Source organism: Boleophthalmus pectinirostris, unplaced genomic scaffold (assembly GCF_026225935.1).
Source record: "Boleophthalmus pectinirostris isolate CB_2022bp ecotype Guang Dong unplaced genomic scaffold, ASM2622593v1 HiC_scaffold_8, whole genome shotgun sequence".
Lineage (NCBI taxonomy): Eukaryota > Metazoa > Chordata > Actinopteri > Gobiiformes > Gobiidae > Boleophthalmus > Boleophthalmus pectinirostris.
Window position 1 is genome coordinate 25,340,728 of NW_026571515.1, and position 19,543 is coordinate 25,360,270.

Sequence of the window (19,543 nt, forward strand, 5' to 3'; positions counted from 1 at the left end):
CTGTCAAACTTCCTCACTCATTGTGGTTAATGACCAAGAGTAGAAGCTTGTCGGTCCTGTAAAACATTTTCCAATGCATTGATTGTGTTTGATGAGTATACCTCAAGTATGTCAATTTTATGTGTTAGAACAGAAATACTGCTTGTTTAAATTTCCACATGTTGTGGGTAAGACTACATAAAGAATGACTATCGAGAGTGTGAAAGAGACCGATACCTGATAGAGACACAAGGAGTGGATGGGATAACTATGGGAAGCACACTGTGAAAGCAAGGCAGGAGGATCAATACAAAATGTACTTTGTGGAGATGGAGAGCCAAGAAAGTCTGCAGCCAATTAAATAGAAAGATCAGAGAGAGAGAGAGAGAGAGAGAGAGAGAGAGAGAGAGAGAGAGGGAGGGAGAAAGAGGAGAAAGAGAGGAAGGGGAGAAGCTATTTGACGAAGGTCCATTATTTTACCATGTACAATACATTGATTGGAACACACCTAATACTATAGTATGCTAAATGTAATTGCTTTATTCAGAGCGCGGAGTCAAAATCCAGTCAGACGGCTCTAGTTGGACGCCTTTGTAATGAGGGTAGACGCTTGAAACACGTTAATGTTTGAATGCAGCATCAGACTTGTCAACCTGTAGAATGCGGGAATGAAGTACAAGCACAATTTTCTCACAGCAGTAACATTCTGGGTTTGGTTCCTGGACTATACATGCAACCTGTGTCCAGTTTGCTTAAAAACTAACCATCATATTGCTATTATGTAAAATATATAAACACATCCAAACAGCATCGGCACACACAAGCATATATGCTAATCTTTTCCATCAACAAAAGTCATCGAGATAGCCCTGAAACGATGGCTTGACTTTCCGCCCTCTGTCACTTTCATCATGAGCGAGTATCTATTGTAGCAACTAACTTTTCTCTCTTCAACTTCTGCTCCTTTCGGCAGATGCATCCATTTTTCAGAGGCGGACATGAATATTTCAAGCCTGAGTGACAGATCCAGTGAAGAATGAAAAGCGAGAAGTGGAGGGGGGTGCACGGAGTCCAGGGAGGTACGGGTAATCACATTTGGTTTTGCAGATCTCATAAATGACTTAAGCTCTGCAGATTTCAATCAGACTACCGTACCCCTCGTCATCCTCATCGATTTCAATCAGTGGTTGCTCTCCTCCTGAATCTATGTGACTTGCTCATGTCATTACAGCTCTTAGCAGAAATCTGTGATGAACTGAAAATGGCTATGGGCTATGGGTTTTCTGTTTGTGGCATACAACTTCTCCAAGATGCATTGACCAGTGCAGTATCCAGTCTCACAGTGAATGGTGGATACTCAGTATTTTTTTCTTAAAATAAAAATAAATAAATCAATCAATCAATCAATAAAAAATTGAGACACACTGGTTTTTGTGATAATTTAAAGTGTAATAAAGTTGTACTCCATTGCTCTCAGATGGTATTTTCATTAGTCTCATTACATTTAGACACTTTTAAATGTTGTAAAATGCTCCCAAAGTCACAATTATTACCATCTTATTACCAGTTTCTTATCCAGGCAAAGCCATGTATTTAGAGATGCAGTCAATAAAACGATCAGAGATTATCTGTCTTTAGTCAACACAACATTCCTCTGGTCACAGATGGCAGATTGAGTTCACGAAAAGTGATAAGCAATCACAGCAGATCTGGGAACAGGGCTGAAAAATCGTTTTTGAAAAAAAAAAAAAAAAAGTGTATAGAAACATGTGGTTTCTTTATTCTGCTTTTGCTCTTTAATTGATTTATTCCACTGGAGATACAGCCACTGAAACAGGAACGCATTTTTTTCTGAGGCAGGCAGGTGGGAAATCGGAGAACTTGTAACCTATATTATTGTGCTTTTACAAATACAGTCAAGGAGATAAGAGTAATACCCCCTGCTTTCTCGGAAATGGAGGTCTGATTTACAAACACACAACTGATATAAAATCCATTTCCCTAGAAAATCAAGGAAATAATCTCAGTGCCTTTAATGCTGCGAACAGGGGAGCTGCGTCTGAGGGAAGGCAAATAGAATTGTTTGTTGTCTGTTGTGTAATGCTTGTGTGTATGTGTGGTTGTGTGGGTGTGTGTGTGTGTGGTCGTGGATGTGTGGTTGTGTGTGTGTGGTTGTGGTGAAGCTCCAGAGAGTCTTCCACATATTTGGCCCCAGAGATTCACACTGCAAAAACTGATGAGGCAGATATGATAACTGATTACTGCAGGTCCTTTTCAATGTCCGTGTTTCTCAGTTGGTGTGTGTATATGTGTGTTGGAGAGAGAGAGAGAGAAAGAGAGAGAGCGACTAAGAAAGAGGCACAACTGGGTCTAGCTGTAGCCCCAATCCAGCATTGTCCAGCAAACAGAGTATTCCAACGAGCTGATAACAAAGCAAACAGGACAACTGTGAAACAGAAATAGGGGAGCACACGTTCTAGAAACTTTTCTCTGCAGGGTCATCACCATCACCACCACACTGTAGAAGATGGCATTAAAAACATGTCAAATGCCTTCTGGGGCTTTGACAGCTAATAGTACAAAGTATGGACCAGAGGAAGAGGGGATTCCAGTTTCTTGAAATGAAATATCTTTTGAAAGGCTTTAATTATACTCAACAGTATCATAACTTTATTTATAAATAAACAGATAAATAAAGTCTTTAGCATTTAGCATTTAAAGGCTTGTTTTCTTATCAAGCAAACTATTATGCAGTTTGTCAAACCTTCAAAAGTCAAGCATTTCCAGTAAATAGGCATTCTCATTATGACCAAACAGACAGAAAGGACTGTGTGAAAAATGTGAGTGGTGAATAGTTGAGAGGCAAAAGGATCTGTCAAAGCCTTTGGAACAAGGAGTGCCGAGTCAACTGAATAAACCATTTTCTGAAGAGAAGATAGCTACGTGTTCTCAAAGCCCTGATAACTACATTTATTCTGTTCTTCTTTGATTTGATTGAACTGAAGACTTGACTTATAAAAAATGACTTACAAATCAAATTAAATATCTGATTAAAACTCCACCATTTTCTCATTTCACTGCACATGTCTGAATGCATGAGTGACTGATGGTAAAAATGATCATCGGCGTAATGCACTAAGCACTATTGACTTTCTCATTAAAATAAAGATAAAACAAACAAACAAATCAAGACCCCTGTTTTATATGTTATATGTGAACAAATCATCCAAAAGCAGCATTTTCCTTGGATGTGATAAAATGACAAATATAACACAGGCTTTACGATAAGAACATTTGTTGTTTAATATGTTATAAGTTTGCAATGGCTTTATTGTGGCTTCAATATAAGGAACATTAAAGGATTGAGAAGAATGCCTCTACAAAGGCTGCTTCTATTGGTACTTTGCAGTGACAATACACTGGGAGTGTTTTACATGTATCTCTAATGGTGGGATTTTAGGAGTTACCATGGTGACACAATGCACACATTAGAAAACACTCAAGAAGTTTTAAGTCTGAAAACTTAAGAAAAAAAAATAAAAAATCATATTCAGTAATCAATAATTTGACAGTAATTTTATATGTGTGAGATTTGTTTAACAGCACAAATCAACTCGCTGGTTGGAGTTCATTCTTCATGGTCAGACTGTTAAAATAAACCACAAAATAAAGTCTAATAAAGACTCAGACAGTGCAGAGCCTACAGATAGCATCACCCCCCTGGGGAATGGTGCTGACTTCAGCTGCAAAGTATCAATAGACTTTGGGATGGAATGTCAAAAAACGACTGTTACCATGAAACTCCATCATGTTTCTGGCACTGGTAAATACATTTATCACGCTCTAGTGTCAGAATACTTTTGAATGAGCACTAAATTGCGTATTTAGCATCATAAAATCTTCATGTGTGACGTCAAAGTCCCAAGCTCTATTGAATGAAGACTAGCTGGAAACAGACCGTTCTTAAATTCGTGTTTTATATAAAAATGTGAAAAGCATTTCAGTCCTTGCTTTAAAAGATATTGACCAATACATTTTGTTAATCAATCAGAAACCCTCACCTTCAAACCACAGTGAATGCAGATGAAGCTGATACTGGTGGCTTGAGTGGATGAGGGGCAGGCAGACAAGAATTAGTAATCGTCTCCATGGTAACAGCAATGGGAGCTGGCAGTGTTTTCGCCGACCCAAGACCTGCCTTTGACACCTTGCCCTGTGTAGTTAACCCTTGATCTGAGAGACACACATTCAGATCTGTAATCACGCACACACTAGGCCCATGTGCATCACACACACACGCACACACACACGCACACACACACACACACACACACCCACACACACACACACATACACATGCACAAGCACAGAGAAGTCGACTGTGAGCTATCATTAAGCCTCTGACATGGAGCAGGCAGCACTGTGCTTTCCCCCAGGGCCCTGACTGAGGTTAACCAGGCTTTTCACACTCAGCCCAGCGTTTACGAAGAGGGTGAGAGAAATGCCACAGCAGTGGGCACACATGCAAATGTGTGTCCACAAGTCAAGCAACAAAGGAAAACGGAACTCAAAAAATAAATCAAGTAAAATAAAATAAATGCATGTTACTCTTTAAAGCAAGAGCAAAGTCTCTACAGTTGCAAAATAATATAACCTTTAAAGCTGGGGTAAATTTTGTCAACTGGGATCCAGAATACATCCCCGGTAAATCTACCAGTTTTCAAATGGACATGAGTGACAGGCAGGTTTATGCTTGCAAAGAAAAAATAAATGAAAACAATACCACAGGGGACCAAAAAACATTGCAATTTTTGTGGAATGAAAGAGTAAAACAGTAAACTCTGTAAATCTGAGGTGAGAAATTAGATTTTATTTGTAAATGTTGGGTGCCCAATGAGCTCCTTCTTTTCACATGTATCTGTATCATACATCTGTATCATGTATCTTGTGTATCTAATCTGATTGCACAGGTTCATATTTGGTTCTGATATCAATTTTTTTCTTGTCAACGCTCAAATTAGCTGTGCTTGGGCAGTCCATCCCAGTTTCACTTCATTGTCTGAAAAAGCTGTTCTAAAGTCATCCACACTCCCAAACATGAATGCTTGTGGATACTGACAATGTGGCAAGGGGTTTATGTGAAGTACATACAGGTTACAGATTTCTCCTTCTATGGTCCAAAAATCCAGTACCCCAGCTTTAAAGTTTCATTCCAGCATATATATGTGTTAATTCATGACACGGTAATTGTGTTCTCTTTGTGTTGGATCAAGCGCAAAAATCAAGTTTGAAAATCTATCAAAAGAATTTCTATTTAAAGGTAAGATGAAGGGAAAAAAATGAAGCCAACAAGCAGGGTTTTGACAGCTGCATGTGCACATCTCATCATGAAAACGGCTTTTTGTCCCAAACTGCCAAAACTGAGTGACGAGAGAAAAGGTTAGCTCAAGATTTTTGTTCTAGCTTTACGCTGACTGGTAAATTCAATTTTGGATTAGCATATATTAGCATACGGTGAGGGAATTTGACTATGGTTCATGCAATATAGGGAATAGTGACAGAACTGGGGGGACCATAATTTGCTGATGTGGAATTAAAACGTCTTTTTTGGAGCATGTATTGCCATTCCAGACTATAAAAATATATGTAGCAATTATTATACTTTAAATATAGCCATAAGCTGATTTTCCATCTTGTTAGTTATCTTTATTTGTTGTTATTTCATGTCAACAATCTATAATCTGAGATGAATCACAAGGAGATGAACAGATTGTGGTGTCATGGTAATGTGATTTCTCTGTTGTCTTCCAGATGTCGCCATGTCGCCATGTTGTGTCGTAAAAAACACACTTAGTGTCATGGCCGATTTCTACTCTCTGTTTTTTTCTTGTAAAGTTTTCACAAAGAGCTCTAGATTTTCCATTTCTGATTCAGCCAGTTCTTCTCAGAGGGGAAAATGGGATTCACAGAGCTGTCTATGTGCACACACAGTATAGACATTGGAAAGTTAAGATTGCAGGAACTCAAAGTGTTGACAATTTACAATGGATCTTGTTGGAAACTGAATCAAACTTTGAAAAATAAGTATTGCTTGCTCCCTTCTTTGACAATATGTCATCAATTTCCTTTTTGCAACTGTCCTCAGATTTTCAGCATTGGTCTGCACTAACCAGTGACTCCTAACAGAGTTAAAGCTACCATCCATGTTTATTTGATTTTTCTTTGCCAGTAGATGGCAGATGTGAGACCTGATGTGAGACCCTCTCCACTCACCTGGCCTTTGTTCAGGCTCATCTGAGCTCTCTGGTCTTTTTCTGTCAAAGCTGGCACACCATCAGACAGCAACATAGCATCTAGTGGTGACATATGATAATCTAGTCTAATTACAAATGGTAGCTTTAAAAACAACTACATAAAAATACCTCATTGGCTGTGTGCAGTGAAATGTGCAGCCAACTCTGTGCCCTGCTGTTGTATTGGGTCCATCTTCTTAGATGAGTATAGCCAGAGTTCCATTTAAAGACAACCAATGATTTTAAGTGCCTCCAACTCCCATGAACTCCCAAGACTGTTTTTGAAGAATAGCCAATGGTTCCTCAGAGATAACTGAAAACAACTTGAATCAGTCTTCAGGCTTGGGCTCACTTTCTGTCACTCAGTTTGTGGACAAGGTCAGATGGGAAAAGGTAACCTAGCAAATAATTACATATTATCTCTAAATAATGTGTCATAAACGTCAAATCATAAATGTGAAACAAATCAACAAAGGACTAGACTTGCTTAGAAATATCCACATTTGAAAGCTACTATCAGCTTTGTCAGTTTTATTTTTTGTTACCAGTAGATGGCAGATGTGAGACCTTGTGCACCATCAGTCAGCAATAACGTAGATCACATCTAGTGGTGATATGCGAGGATACAACATGGCCAGGGCTTATTACAGAGTATTACAGTAGCTTTAATGCCATGTAGGTGTGTGTTTCATATTACAAATGTTTTTTAAAAGATGTATATAAATTGTATATCACCTAGAGTCAGGCTATAACACGCATACTAATGTGTCAAAAATCTTCGAGGGGGTTCCTCTTGCGTTTGTTGCTTTTCCTTGGTTAATTAAGAGGTAAGTAGAGTCATGTGATGAATTAAATGTGTACAGTTCAGTACTTACATTTAACAAATTAATCTATGCTGGTCACATTTATCATATCATAAATTATCCTTGTCATAAACTATTAGGGCTATACAACTCAAATCCCAACCCCACACCACACTGCATACACAGTTCCTCTAAAAGAATTCATTTGTGGATTCGAACACACAAAGAGCTTTTATGTGGTGAGCATCCATCATCAATGGTTTTGCCGCTATTAAGTGGCCCAGACATCCATACAGGAGAAGGGGGCCAAATCTGTAACTCTGCCCCACAGCGAGTGCAACTCTCCTGGGCAGAGTCCTGGAAAAACGTGGGCTAAGAATGTGGGTTATGGAGGGTGCATCTGTGTGAGATCAAATCCTCCTGTAAACACCTGCTCTGGGGAATAGGCATTTCTTAAACTGGTAACTCGGAAACCAGGTAGAAAAAATAAAAATAACTTGTAATTAACGCTTGTCAATCAAATGAGCGCCGTGTGGCAATAATAACGAACGCAAATGTCACGGCTGAGGCACAGGGCTCGACAAACAGGCACATTTATAAAGGGGAGTAAATTCTCTTTGGGTGGGTAATATTCAGCTGACAAGTTTATCACTGCAGCGCCTCGGAAGAGCTGGGGAATTTTATCCTGGAGACAAGCCAAAGCAAGGCGCAAGAGCCCACAATGGCGTTCTTATTAAAGGGTGTAACTCAAATGGCTCATAAAAAGCTAAGGTTATCTGCGTGCGAGTGGACAACACAAATGCACAAACACACTAATGCTAAATCCCAGAGTTATGAGCTCATTAAGGTGGCTCTGCAGAGGACAGCATTTAAAAACACTGTGATTTGGGGTCAATTTACTTGTGTTATTTCAAATGCTAAAGGCAAAGTTCATGTCTGTGTTAGTCTCAAGCGAGTTATAAGGAAAGAGTTTAGCTAAATGTAAAATGTTAATGAGATTTATTTGAACTTGTTAGCTGTTCAGGTGTTTCCGGGCTTGTTTGTTTGCATGAAAACGCACTGCTCTGGCCACGCTTCTGGAGGTCTAAGATAACGAACTCTCTGTTGGATCAGCCTTTTAGATGCTTGTAAAAGGATTTGACTCAGTGAATGTATTCATTTATTCTGAGTCAGCACAAAGGAGAACAACAGTTAATCAAAGCAAATATCTTCAAAGCAAATATCTTCAAATATCTTCAAAATTCTAAACACACCACATGCACCTATTTCAAGGGTGAATCACTAAATGTTCCACAACTTTTTCTGGAGAGATGGAAAGTTGTGGAACATTTAGTTAAGTAATATATTTTATCAACCCTTTTAAATGTTTTAAAACCCATAATTTCTATTCCATATTGACCTTATTCCATGTGATGGGTGACACCAGTTTTTTTTTTACGTAATGCTTTGTCTCTTGATATTGATCTGATACTTATACCAATAAGTCTTGTAAACGGCGCTGAAATCTCTCTGCTAAAAAACATTTCACCTTGGTATATAGATTTTTGCTTCACCCCAGCTTGAATATATGTACAGATAAGCTATGGACAATGTATGTCAAATTTAAGCTTCGATTATGAAACTGCATTATTTTTTCTTATTAATTGTGTTTGCATGAGAATCTGATTATCAATATTTGGGTTTTGAGCCTCCCTTTTAAAGTTTTACACCTTGAATGTTTGGAGTGGAAAGACAATTAATTTAAAAAATATATTGCACCATGACAACACAGTCTGCTTTAAATAACCTAAAAAGGTGTTTTTTTGTACGTCATCTTAGACAACTGTTAAAATAACAGAATTTTTGGGCACCATCTGTACTATCAGGTAGAACAGATAATTATACCATAGGCTTATGTCATGCTTCTGAATGAAGAGGAAATCTAGTAATTTTTGCTATTTTTTGAATAGCAAAATAATAATAAACAGATTTAGGTAACATGGTTGTCAATACAAAAGACTTTAATACAGTAGATAGCTAACTCAAAATATGACCTACATGTTGGGTAATTAAAGGGGTGAATGAAAAAAAATGTGTATTTAAAGGCCATGTCACACCAGTGGCCCCACTAATTGCATGTACCATGCCCCACTTCATGGGATGTGGATGGTCTGTTTGTTTGACTGTTTCAATATGAGACAATCTGTCACAGCAAATGCCACTAGAGCGTTTCGAGTCCCAGGCAAAATTCCAAAGAGTCGAAGCACGCCAAGTGTGTCAGGTCTGCATTAAATTATGTTTTTGTTTTCTCAAGTGGCTGTTATTAATGCTCAACTACACTGGGTGAAGAACGAGACACTCTTAAAAAAAAAAAAAAGTCCTGCCATATAGCAACATCAGCCTTTTCTCTTTTAAATGTCTGAAATGTATCAATGCTGCTTGTGACATAGGTTGGGTAAGGTTAAAAACACAGACAAAGGTGTCATGGAAAAAAAAAAAATATCTGTTGAAGATAAATAATGAATCCATTTGCGAAGCCCGATGAGTTTTTGGAATATAGACCACGGTTTATTCTTGTTACAGCAGATATGGACAGGGCCTAGGCTTGTTCTGGCCAAAGCCCAACAGCCTGTCCCCACCAGCAGTATGTTCCTACTACATCTTCCCACCATCTCTCCCACTCTCCATGTATCCCCATATATCTCTCCCAGAACATTTGAGCTCTGAGTATTTATACAGAAATACAAGTTACATACAAATCAAAGCAGAGTTACTTTGGTTTCTGAGGCTGGTGCTAAATTAACATACAGTTGATGATAACAAAGGGCTTCCTGAAGGCGGAGACAGTTGTGCCTGATGAACCTTTACACATGTTAATGACTGGTCTGTGTTTCAGGTACTAATCACATTCATTTACACAAAGACAGATTGAAAGAAATTTTTCCACAATCTAAATTTCTATCACAAAGGCATGAATGTGTGGTCCACAGTTTTATACTTTATTTTGTTTTTCCAGTAGTTACAAAAATAATGCAGGTGCAAAAAGTGCAATGTGCAATATGGAGGCAGGCAGCAGTTTCCTCTCCAGCAGCAGAACACACAATGATGTATGGAGGCGCCTGTTATCTGGTCTGACTGATTGGATGAGACTGCAATGGCTAAAACAGGGATGGTAAAAATTAAAATATTGACCTAAAGCTCCATAAAACAAACCCAAAACTAAATAACTTTTAAAACCGCAGCTATATACATAAAAACCCTAAAACCATACACTAAGTAAACTTAAAAACCCATAAACCAATAAAACACCTATCCCACTTCCCCTGTACAATACATTACACTTTGGGGGACTCTTTTTGGACCTGAACAGGAGAAAAAGGAGGTAAGTACAAAACAAAACACCACACCATTTGTTAAAACACAACAAAAAACACACATCGATAGTTAAAACATTCCAAAACACATATATTTTACCATAGACTGTATATTGCAATACTCAATTTGAAAAGGTAATTAGTTAATTAATAATGTCTCCTTTTCCTCCAGGGCCCAGCAGCTGTCAGTCAAAGTGCCATTGTGCCTCAGGATTAAAAGGAAAAAGAAAAGACAATACATTTTAAAAACCAATTATATGCAATTTTTTAAATATGTGCAAATATGTTTAAAGTTCTGTGTGCTATCAAAACTGCTGTTATTTAAAGTGAAGAGTGAGTGTACTTATAGGTAACAAACCAGCTCATTTATGACACTGCTTCTGTATGCGCGTGCCATGAAATGGGTTGTGTTTTGCTCACACCTCCACTGTCAGAATAGAGCTATGCTGAGTCACATATAAAGTGTGCAGCAGAAGGGGAGTCTGTGGGCTTGATAGGTCACATGCTCAGCAGGAAGTATTCAAACAGCAGCTGGCTCCAAGGCAGTCAGCAAAACAAGGTGCCATCAGCTTTCTTCTTCATCTGTGCAATGCCATAGAAACTGTAGCATTATTAGTCCTACTTTTAAAATTATTGTTATTTTTATTTTATTATTTTAAAGATACTGTGGACATGTTTACACACAACCAGGTATTGAGAAACAAATATTTCCCTCCCTCTGTTTTCCAAAATAACACCGTGCACATAGCATTGTTTTCAGAAAAGTTTTCGTTTACATCAACCCACATAAATACTCCAATGAGCACCATCATAACTACGTCAAGCCTATGGGCAGCACCTGGATTAGATTCAAACCTGTAGCATTTAATTCATGACAGTTGTAAGTATTCCTCAAAAATACCTTAAAAAATGTACATTACTGAGCTGGATTGCTTCTCCACAAATATGTTAAAGAAGTGGCAAAATTGCTGACCTCTGAGCCTCATTCATCTCTGGTCATGGATATGATCCATCAGCTGTGTGTGCAAATGCAAACTGAAGAGATGTGACTACTGCTCTAAATGCTTCCATGATCATCATCATAGCAAAAGGTAAACATTGGTCACACTTTTGGCACATCAGCTGCCTAAAAAACGTTTATCTCACTGTGGCAAGGTAGCTGATCATGTGGTCTCTGTCATGTGACACCTGTGTCACATGACAGAGACTACAAAGGTCAGAGGGGAACCAGGTGACTTCCTCTTCCTGAGCAGGCCTAACACATGGCTATTTCTGGTGAGCCAAACAAATGTAATGTTTGTACATTTTAATCTTGTTAGAAAACAAATTTGTAACTTTTGTAAACATTATTTTAAGGGTTTTAACAGTCCAGATGAGAGAGGTATGCTTTTAACTTTTATCTTATTGTTTAATTTTAACTGATGTATTTAATTAACTGCACTGAGTTACAGGCTCAGTGCTGGTTGCCGTTTTTGAGTTTTAGTTTTTGATTGTTGATTTGTTACAGCTCTGCAGTGGGTGTGGGCTGGAGGTAGCTGGGTGTGGAGGGGGCTCACATAGAGGGTGACCTTATTTATAGTTATTGGTGATGGTGGCACTTGTAATTTGGTGTTTTCAGTTGTGGTAACAGTTTTCTTTGTATTAATCTTGTTTGTTTTCTCACTTTATAGCATGTCTCCTTCACCCCAGCTTTAGGGTGGAGCCGCACCCCTGCAGTAGTATCCTCACCTGTTGAAAGCACCTTCTAATATTTTTGTAAATAAAAGCTGCCGTATGGCTGTTAGACCCATACACTGACTGGCTTGCTTTGTTATTAAAGCTACCTGTAACTTCCAGGTGTTACATTTGGCGTTGCTGGCAGGATCGAGCAGTCAGTGTGTGGGTGCTTTTTTCTTTTTACTTTAGATTTGGTTACTTATATTTATAAAACTGCAATCAGCACAGAAGATTGGAGAGACCTACCACTCCCGATCTACAGTCAAGCCTAAGAGGAAAGCGAAATCTCCAGCTTCTAGAGACTGTTTAGTGTTATTGACTCTTAATCTAAAATGACGGACCTTGAGGAACAGTTGCAATCAATAAATGACCAATTAAGGACTCTACAAAATGAAAATGAGCAGCTTAGGAGGACTATTGCCAACCTCCCTGCTGTGAACCCAAGAGTTGACTGAACGGTGTATATCCCCCGTGTGAGAAGGTGCCCTAAGTTCTATGGTCTTCAGGGCTCACCAGATAGTGTTCGTCTTGAAGACTGGATTGAGGAAGTGGAAGCATGTCTGGAGGGCAGACACCTCTCAGACAAGGAAAAGGCAAACTTCATGATAGACCATTTGGGGGGGGAACCTCGTAACGAGATCAAACACCACCTATCCCGTGAAAGGGATGATCCTGATACAATTCTGGACATTTTAAAAACTCTGTATAGTGCGAAAAAAAACCTATGGTAGTTTTATTAAAGCAGTTTTATGACACAAAACAGCAGGATGGTGAGTCGCTAAGGCAATTTTCTCATGCTCTAATGACTTTGATGGACTCTGTGTCTAACAGTGCCCCATTCCTAATCCACAAACTGTGCTGAGGGATCACGTTGTGGAGTATGTCAAAGACGGCATGCTGCGCCGGCACCTAAAGGATGTGGTGACAGAGGCAGCACCAGGCTGGCGAGAAGCCCTGCAACAGTGTCACCTGATGGAAACCAGAGACAATGGTGTTGCTGGTCAGCTGCGGGTGCAAGCATCAGGTCCACTTCTGATACCTGCAGGCACAACAGTCATGGTTCCAGTCACCGGTCCCAAAGCATTTACAGAGACTGGAGATGGTTTTGAGTCACTTGCAGAAGGAGAACCTCAAGATTAAGTTGAGTAAATGCTGTTTTTTCCAACATCAATTCAAATATCTTGGCCACGTCGTTTCAGCAGAGGGAGTGGCAACTGACCCTGAGAAAATCTCGACTGTGGAGAAGTGGAAGTGCCCACAAAATGTTCAGGAACTGAAGTTGTTTCTTGGCTTTGCCAGTTACTATAGACGCTTCATGCCGGGATTTTCACAAATTGCAGCACCACATAACAATTTGGCAGCTGAACTCTCCTCTAAGCACAAGAACAGTAAGAAAGCAACTGTAAAACACCTTTGGACCGAGGCAGACGACCCTATAATAAGGGAATTCCGAATCTTTTGGGATCGGGGCCAAAGACCAGACTCCAATGAAAGGGCTACAATGTCTCAAGTGGTCCTGAAATTGGTGAGGCAATGGGACAGAATTGTGGAAAAACAAGGCATCCTATATAGGCAAGTCTCACCACCTGAAGGAGGGCCGTTGAGACATCAGCTGGTGCTTCCACAATGCCTACAGAAGGCAGTACTCCAGTCCTCTCATGACCAACATGGCCATCAGGGAGTAGACCGACCTCTAGATCTCATCAGAAAACGGTGCTATTGGCCAGGTATGGATAAAACTGTTCAGGCCTACTGCAGAGACTGTGAGTGCTGTATACTGGTAAAACATGGGATCTTGCATCCACATAGCTTTATGGGGCATTTAATGGCTAACAAGCCTAATGACATCTTGGCCATAGACTTTACTGTCTTAGATGTTTCATCAAACGGCACAGAAAATGTTCTCATAATGACAGATGTATTTTCTAAACACACACAAAGCTATTCCAACTAAAGACCAGACTGCGAACACAGTAGCCCAAGCCCTAGTTAATAACTGGTTTTACATTTTTGGTGTTCCACGCCAGTTGCACTCTGATCAGGAACGTTGTTTTGAAGCAAAAGTAATACAGGAGTTGTGCAGTATGTATAACATCAGTAAAACCAGAACACCTTATAGACCTCAAGGCAATGGCCAGTGTGAAAGATTTAATAGAACTTTGCATGATTTGCTTTGCACTCTACCTCAAGCTCATAAAAAGCAGTGGCCTAAACATTTGTCACAAGTAGTGTTTGCTTATAATACAACAAAGCATCACTCAACTGGGTATTCTCCAAATTTACTCATGTTTGGACAGGAACCAAGGCTTCCAGTTGACTGTCTACTGGGCACTATGGACGAGTGCACCGAGGACTGGACCTCCAGTCATCGAGATGCTCTAAATCACATTTACGAGGATACAAGAAACAAACTGCAACTTGCTGCTGAAAGACGAGCAAGGCATCATGATTCTTAGGTAAAACCGGACTGTTTAGATAGAGCCAGGGCAGCTGGTGTACTGTCGAGACCATAGCCATAAAGGCCGGCACAAAATACAGGACTACTGGTCACCTGTGCTGTACAAAGTGCTCCACTGCCCACAAGATGGTGGACCTATTTACACTGTGGCTACGGCAGATGGACAAGGAAAACCTAGAAAAATTCACAGAACTGAAATACGCCCCATTCAAGGAAACAAAACTGACATTACAATTACTTTAGACCTAGGATTACCAATGTTACCTGAACTGGATGATGTTCCTGAAATTCCGTTTGTGGTGTTAGTGGAACAAGCTCCTGATCAGAACAGGCTGGCACATATTGGACCACCTCCTCCGCCCTCTGCACCTGTGGAGCGTGCAGTGACCCCTCCAGCTGCAGGGTTACGCCTGTCCCAACGAATTACAGCAGGCAAACATCGTAACCCACACCGCTTACCAAGCTCCGTTATGCAGCAGTTATGTACTGAAAGTGTAGGTGCTCCTCAGGTGACATTTCATAGACCATGACTTTAAAATGTTAATCAACGGGATGTCGATTTAAATCCCAGGGGTAATTGTGGCAAGGTGATCATGTGGTCTCTGTCATGTGACACAGGTGTCACATGACAGAGACTACAAAGGTGGGAGGGGAACCAGGTGACTTCCTCTTCCTGAGCAGGCCTAACACATGGCTATTTCTGGTGAGCCAAACAAATGTAATGTTTGTATATTTTAATCTTGTTAGAAAACAAATTTGTAACTTTTGTAAACATTATTTTAAGGGTTTTAACAGTCCAAATGAGAGAGGTATGCTTTTAACTTTTATCTTATTGTTTAATTTTAACTGATGTATTTTATTAACTGCACTGTGTTACAGGCTCTGTGCTGGTTGCTGTTTTTGAGTTTTAGTTTTTGATTGTTGATTTGTTACAGCTCTGCAGTGGGTGTGGGCTGGAGGTAGCTGGGTGTGGAGGGGGCTCACATAGAGGGTGACCTTATTTATAGTTATTGGTGATGGTGGCACTTGTAATTTGGTGTTTTCAGTTGTGGTAACAGTTTTCTTTGTATTAATCTTGTTTGTTTTCTCACTTTATAGCATGTCTCCTTCATCCCAGCTTTAGGGTGGAGCCGCACCCCTGCAGTAGTATCCTCACCTGTTGAAAGCACCTTCTAATATTTTTGTAAATAAAAGCTGCCGTATGGCTGTTAGACCCATACACTGACTGGCTTGCTTTGTTATTAAAGCTACCTGTAAATTCCAGGTGTTACATCACTGTAAACACAAACATCATACCAAAGTTTTCCAGAATCTCCACTCTAGTCTGAGTTTTTAGAAAGATTCATTTTCAAAGGTAAATTTGGTGTTTGCATGTAAAAGATGGGTCCAAACGAAGGGAAATGTCTCAGTTTTTAAAACTTAAAACCTGTATCTTACCACTCAACATATGCACACAAAAAATATAGTTTAAATTCTCCAAGGAGATATTTGAACTCCTGCCTTGCAAATGAAGACAGTATCTTCTTCAGTATTTCTTTTTCGTATGTTACCACAATGTAAGTTTTTTTTTTTTTTTTTTTATAGTTGAGAACCACCCAGACACAGAGAGAACATGCAAACTTACACAGTCCACTCAATCTGGGAGTAGAACCTCAGACCATCTTGCCATAGGGACTGTGGAGAGGGTGCTATCATACCATTTAAAGATGTTGACCACTGGCGTTTATGGCCATGTTTATTGTTGAAAACTGAAAAGATATTTGAAAAACAGATATATTACTCCACTTTATAAATAATCATGTACCAGTGTTAGAAGCGATCTTTACATGGTCATGTGCATGTGAAACAATAATGGGATTGAGTGTCACTGGTCTATAAGAAGAACACTGCAGCCGGCATCATTATCCCCATCAGCAGTGACAGATGTGCTCCTGTCTCAGCTCAAAGTGACAAGCCAAGCATATACTTTACATGTGTGAGAACACGGAGAGGCCTGTGTAAAGCATTTGAAAGAAAAGAATTACCATAGGCTTTAATGCTTCAGTATCATACAGCAATGCCAGAGTACTGATTACAAAACCAGAAAGATGGACTGCTCGCGGTGCCAGAAACAACCTAAATACGTCTGTGTTTTTCTCAGCTTTACAAATGTCACTTCTGCAATTTTAGATGTCAGTGGACTTGGTTTTATTATCAGGCTTTCAGCATTTTAAATCAATATTGCTGTTTATAAGTAACTTTTTTTTTCTTGTAAAGTCATTTGAAACATAAGGTAAAAAGTTCAACATTGTGAGAGACAGCTTGAAATAGAAAGTACTATTTAAACTGAGGTAGTTCATAAATGTTAGTATATAAAACCCATGTGCTTGTGTTTGCTTGTGGCACCATGTCACATTGCAGCTCACACAATTAAAGTACATGGTGTAGGTGTTGAGCTCAGCTGTGGCTCTGCTCTGTTTATATTCTGCTTATCAATCACATGTTGCTGCTGGCGCACAAAGGGAGCAAGTGATGAAAGGATGAGAAAGATGAGGTGCTGATGAGAGGCAGTGTGAGGAGGACAGAGAAATACCAGGCACACATAGTCCATCAGTGGGACTTTTAAAATAAACAATATACCATAGATACAGTCCATACATATCCTTATAGAGTTATGTGTTATTATTGACATGTAGTAGCTGTTGTAAGAACATTTCTATTCTTGATCAAGTTCATACTAGGCATCGTACAATATTCAAATGTGGTATCACAATTATCATGATTAAAATAAATGTGAATAACGATTATATCATGATTATACTTTTAAATTTATGAATAAGTTCCACATTTAAACAACTGTTATAGAATTGTATTTTGTTATGAGTGAAAACAACAATGTAAAAAGAAAACGTCAAGGATAAGTAGCTTTTTCAGCACATTCTGGTGATAAAATGGCAATTATCCTTGTATCACAATAAATATTGTCCCATTCCTAGTTCATACTAAAAACACACTGTTGATCAGATTCTGGGCATTATTTGTTATGACTGGACTCCCAGCATGAAAGTTCATGCTATTTATCAGAATTACCTCAATGACTTTAATCGGTTTGAGACAGCACTGCAGTGTGTACACACTATTCTGCATTATGTGTGGCCTACAACCAGATTTTCATCCACATCACGCTCTTCTCTTTTCCCCACGCAAAAGCACCCATATCTTATCCTTGTGCACATTTGTTTTGATTCTGACATTATGTTCTTTTATGTGGAGGTTTTGAGTCCTCCTTGTGCTGCAAATCTGTCCTGAAAAAGTGTGGCTTCTGGCAGTCCTTCTTATGGCTGTCAGATTAATAAAATGTGCAAAATGAAGTTATGTCTCTTGTGTTACGTTTTATGTTGAGTCTTAAAATCACAGACAATTCAAAAATATATTGTGTTTGTTAAAAAAAAAACAGTAAAAGTATATTTAGTAATTTTCATTTCAATTCAAAGAGAAAAGAGGTTGGTCCTTATACTTTCATGCAGTAATCTCCTTCTAATACAACGCGAGTGTAAGGATAATAGATTTGAGCGTCCAGTGAACTTGGAGACAATAGTGACCTTTGTTACTGACAACCATGGTCCTGGCTAAGAGAATGTGCCTAACGCCTGGCTTGGTTTTGCCAGTGTGTCCCTTTAGCATCAGTTAGCCGCCTGCTGCTGACAGGGCTCCACACCAGAGCCCCAGCGCAGTGTTCTGGGACCCTCGCTGACATTTTCAACTTGATTCATTAATTCATGGTTGGCAGCTTTGGTGACAAGCACACTTAAACAGCTACACATGCCATGGAAGTCCCCTTCCTTCTGCCTTGAGATGTGCTGTTGTGTTTTATGAAGTATTTTACGCACACACTCTCATCACCTTCAGGATGCAAGCTTTTACGATAAACTGCTGGCCATAAACACGCCAGTCTCCTCTTCTTCTGAGTCCCCCTCTCAAAGGAGATTACTTTTGTGGAGGCCTCCGATATTGAGACCATCAGACAATCTTTCATAATCTTAAATGAAAAAATAAATCCCTCTGCATATGAATGTGATTGAGACAGGCGCGGCTGCTTCCTGTGCTGGTAATTTTCCTGGGGCAGCAGTCTTGGTGCTAAATCCAGATTTGTCCCTGGGGTGCGTCTTTTTAAGCCCTTGGAGTGAGCCGTGTGGGTTGGGAGGGTTCTCGAGGATAACGCCTAATGCAGAGCTGTTTACAATAGTATTATGGGAATGTCAGCTCCAACCAGAATCACAGTTTGTTATTAGGAAAGCAGTGAAAGCTCATTTTGAACTGATTTTGTCATCTCTTAATGATCTGACTAAAGGTATGTTTACATTTAGCTCATAATTGAAGAGTGTTTAAAAAAACAGAAAACAAATCCAACCGTTGAAATTAAAAAGTAGCACAGTTATATACCAAGCTACTATGTCTATAATCAAGGCAGTTCATATAACATTGTTTTGCAATAGCTTAAATATTTCAATGTTTTGCCAGAAATTTGCGGACAGGACTGCCTAGAATAGCTATAGTGTATTATATATTTTCATATGAGCCAAAATATATGCAACGTGTATCCCCATTTAAAAATATGAAAATGAGAATTTTTGGATCAATGGGGTCTTAAATGGAGGAGATTAAAGATAATAAGATAATACTCAAATACGCATGGATCACTCTCAAAACAACTTCTGTGAATAAATGAGAACATGAAGGAACAAATATGGTGAAATATGGTTGGCATAATTTGTCTCCAAAACAGCTTCAAATATTTATGCATTGTATGATTATGCTTCTATTTGGTTCCTCCCACTTGCTGCTGTTAAGAACAATATCTCCTTATAATTCATTATACAACCTGGGTTCACTTTCCTAGACCCTGAAAAACAAATCTAATGTATTCAAAGTATGTATAAAAATGCACTAGAGAAGGCTGTG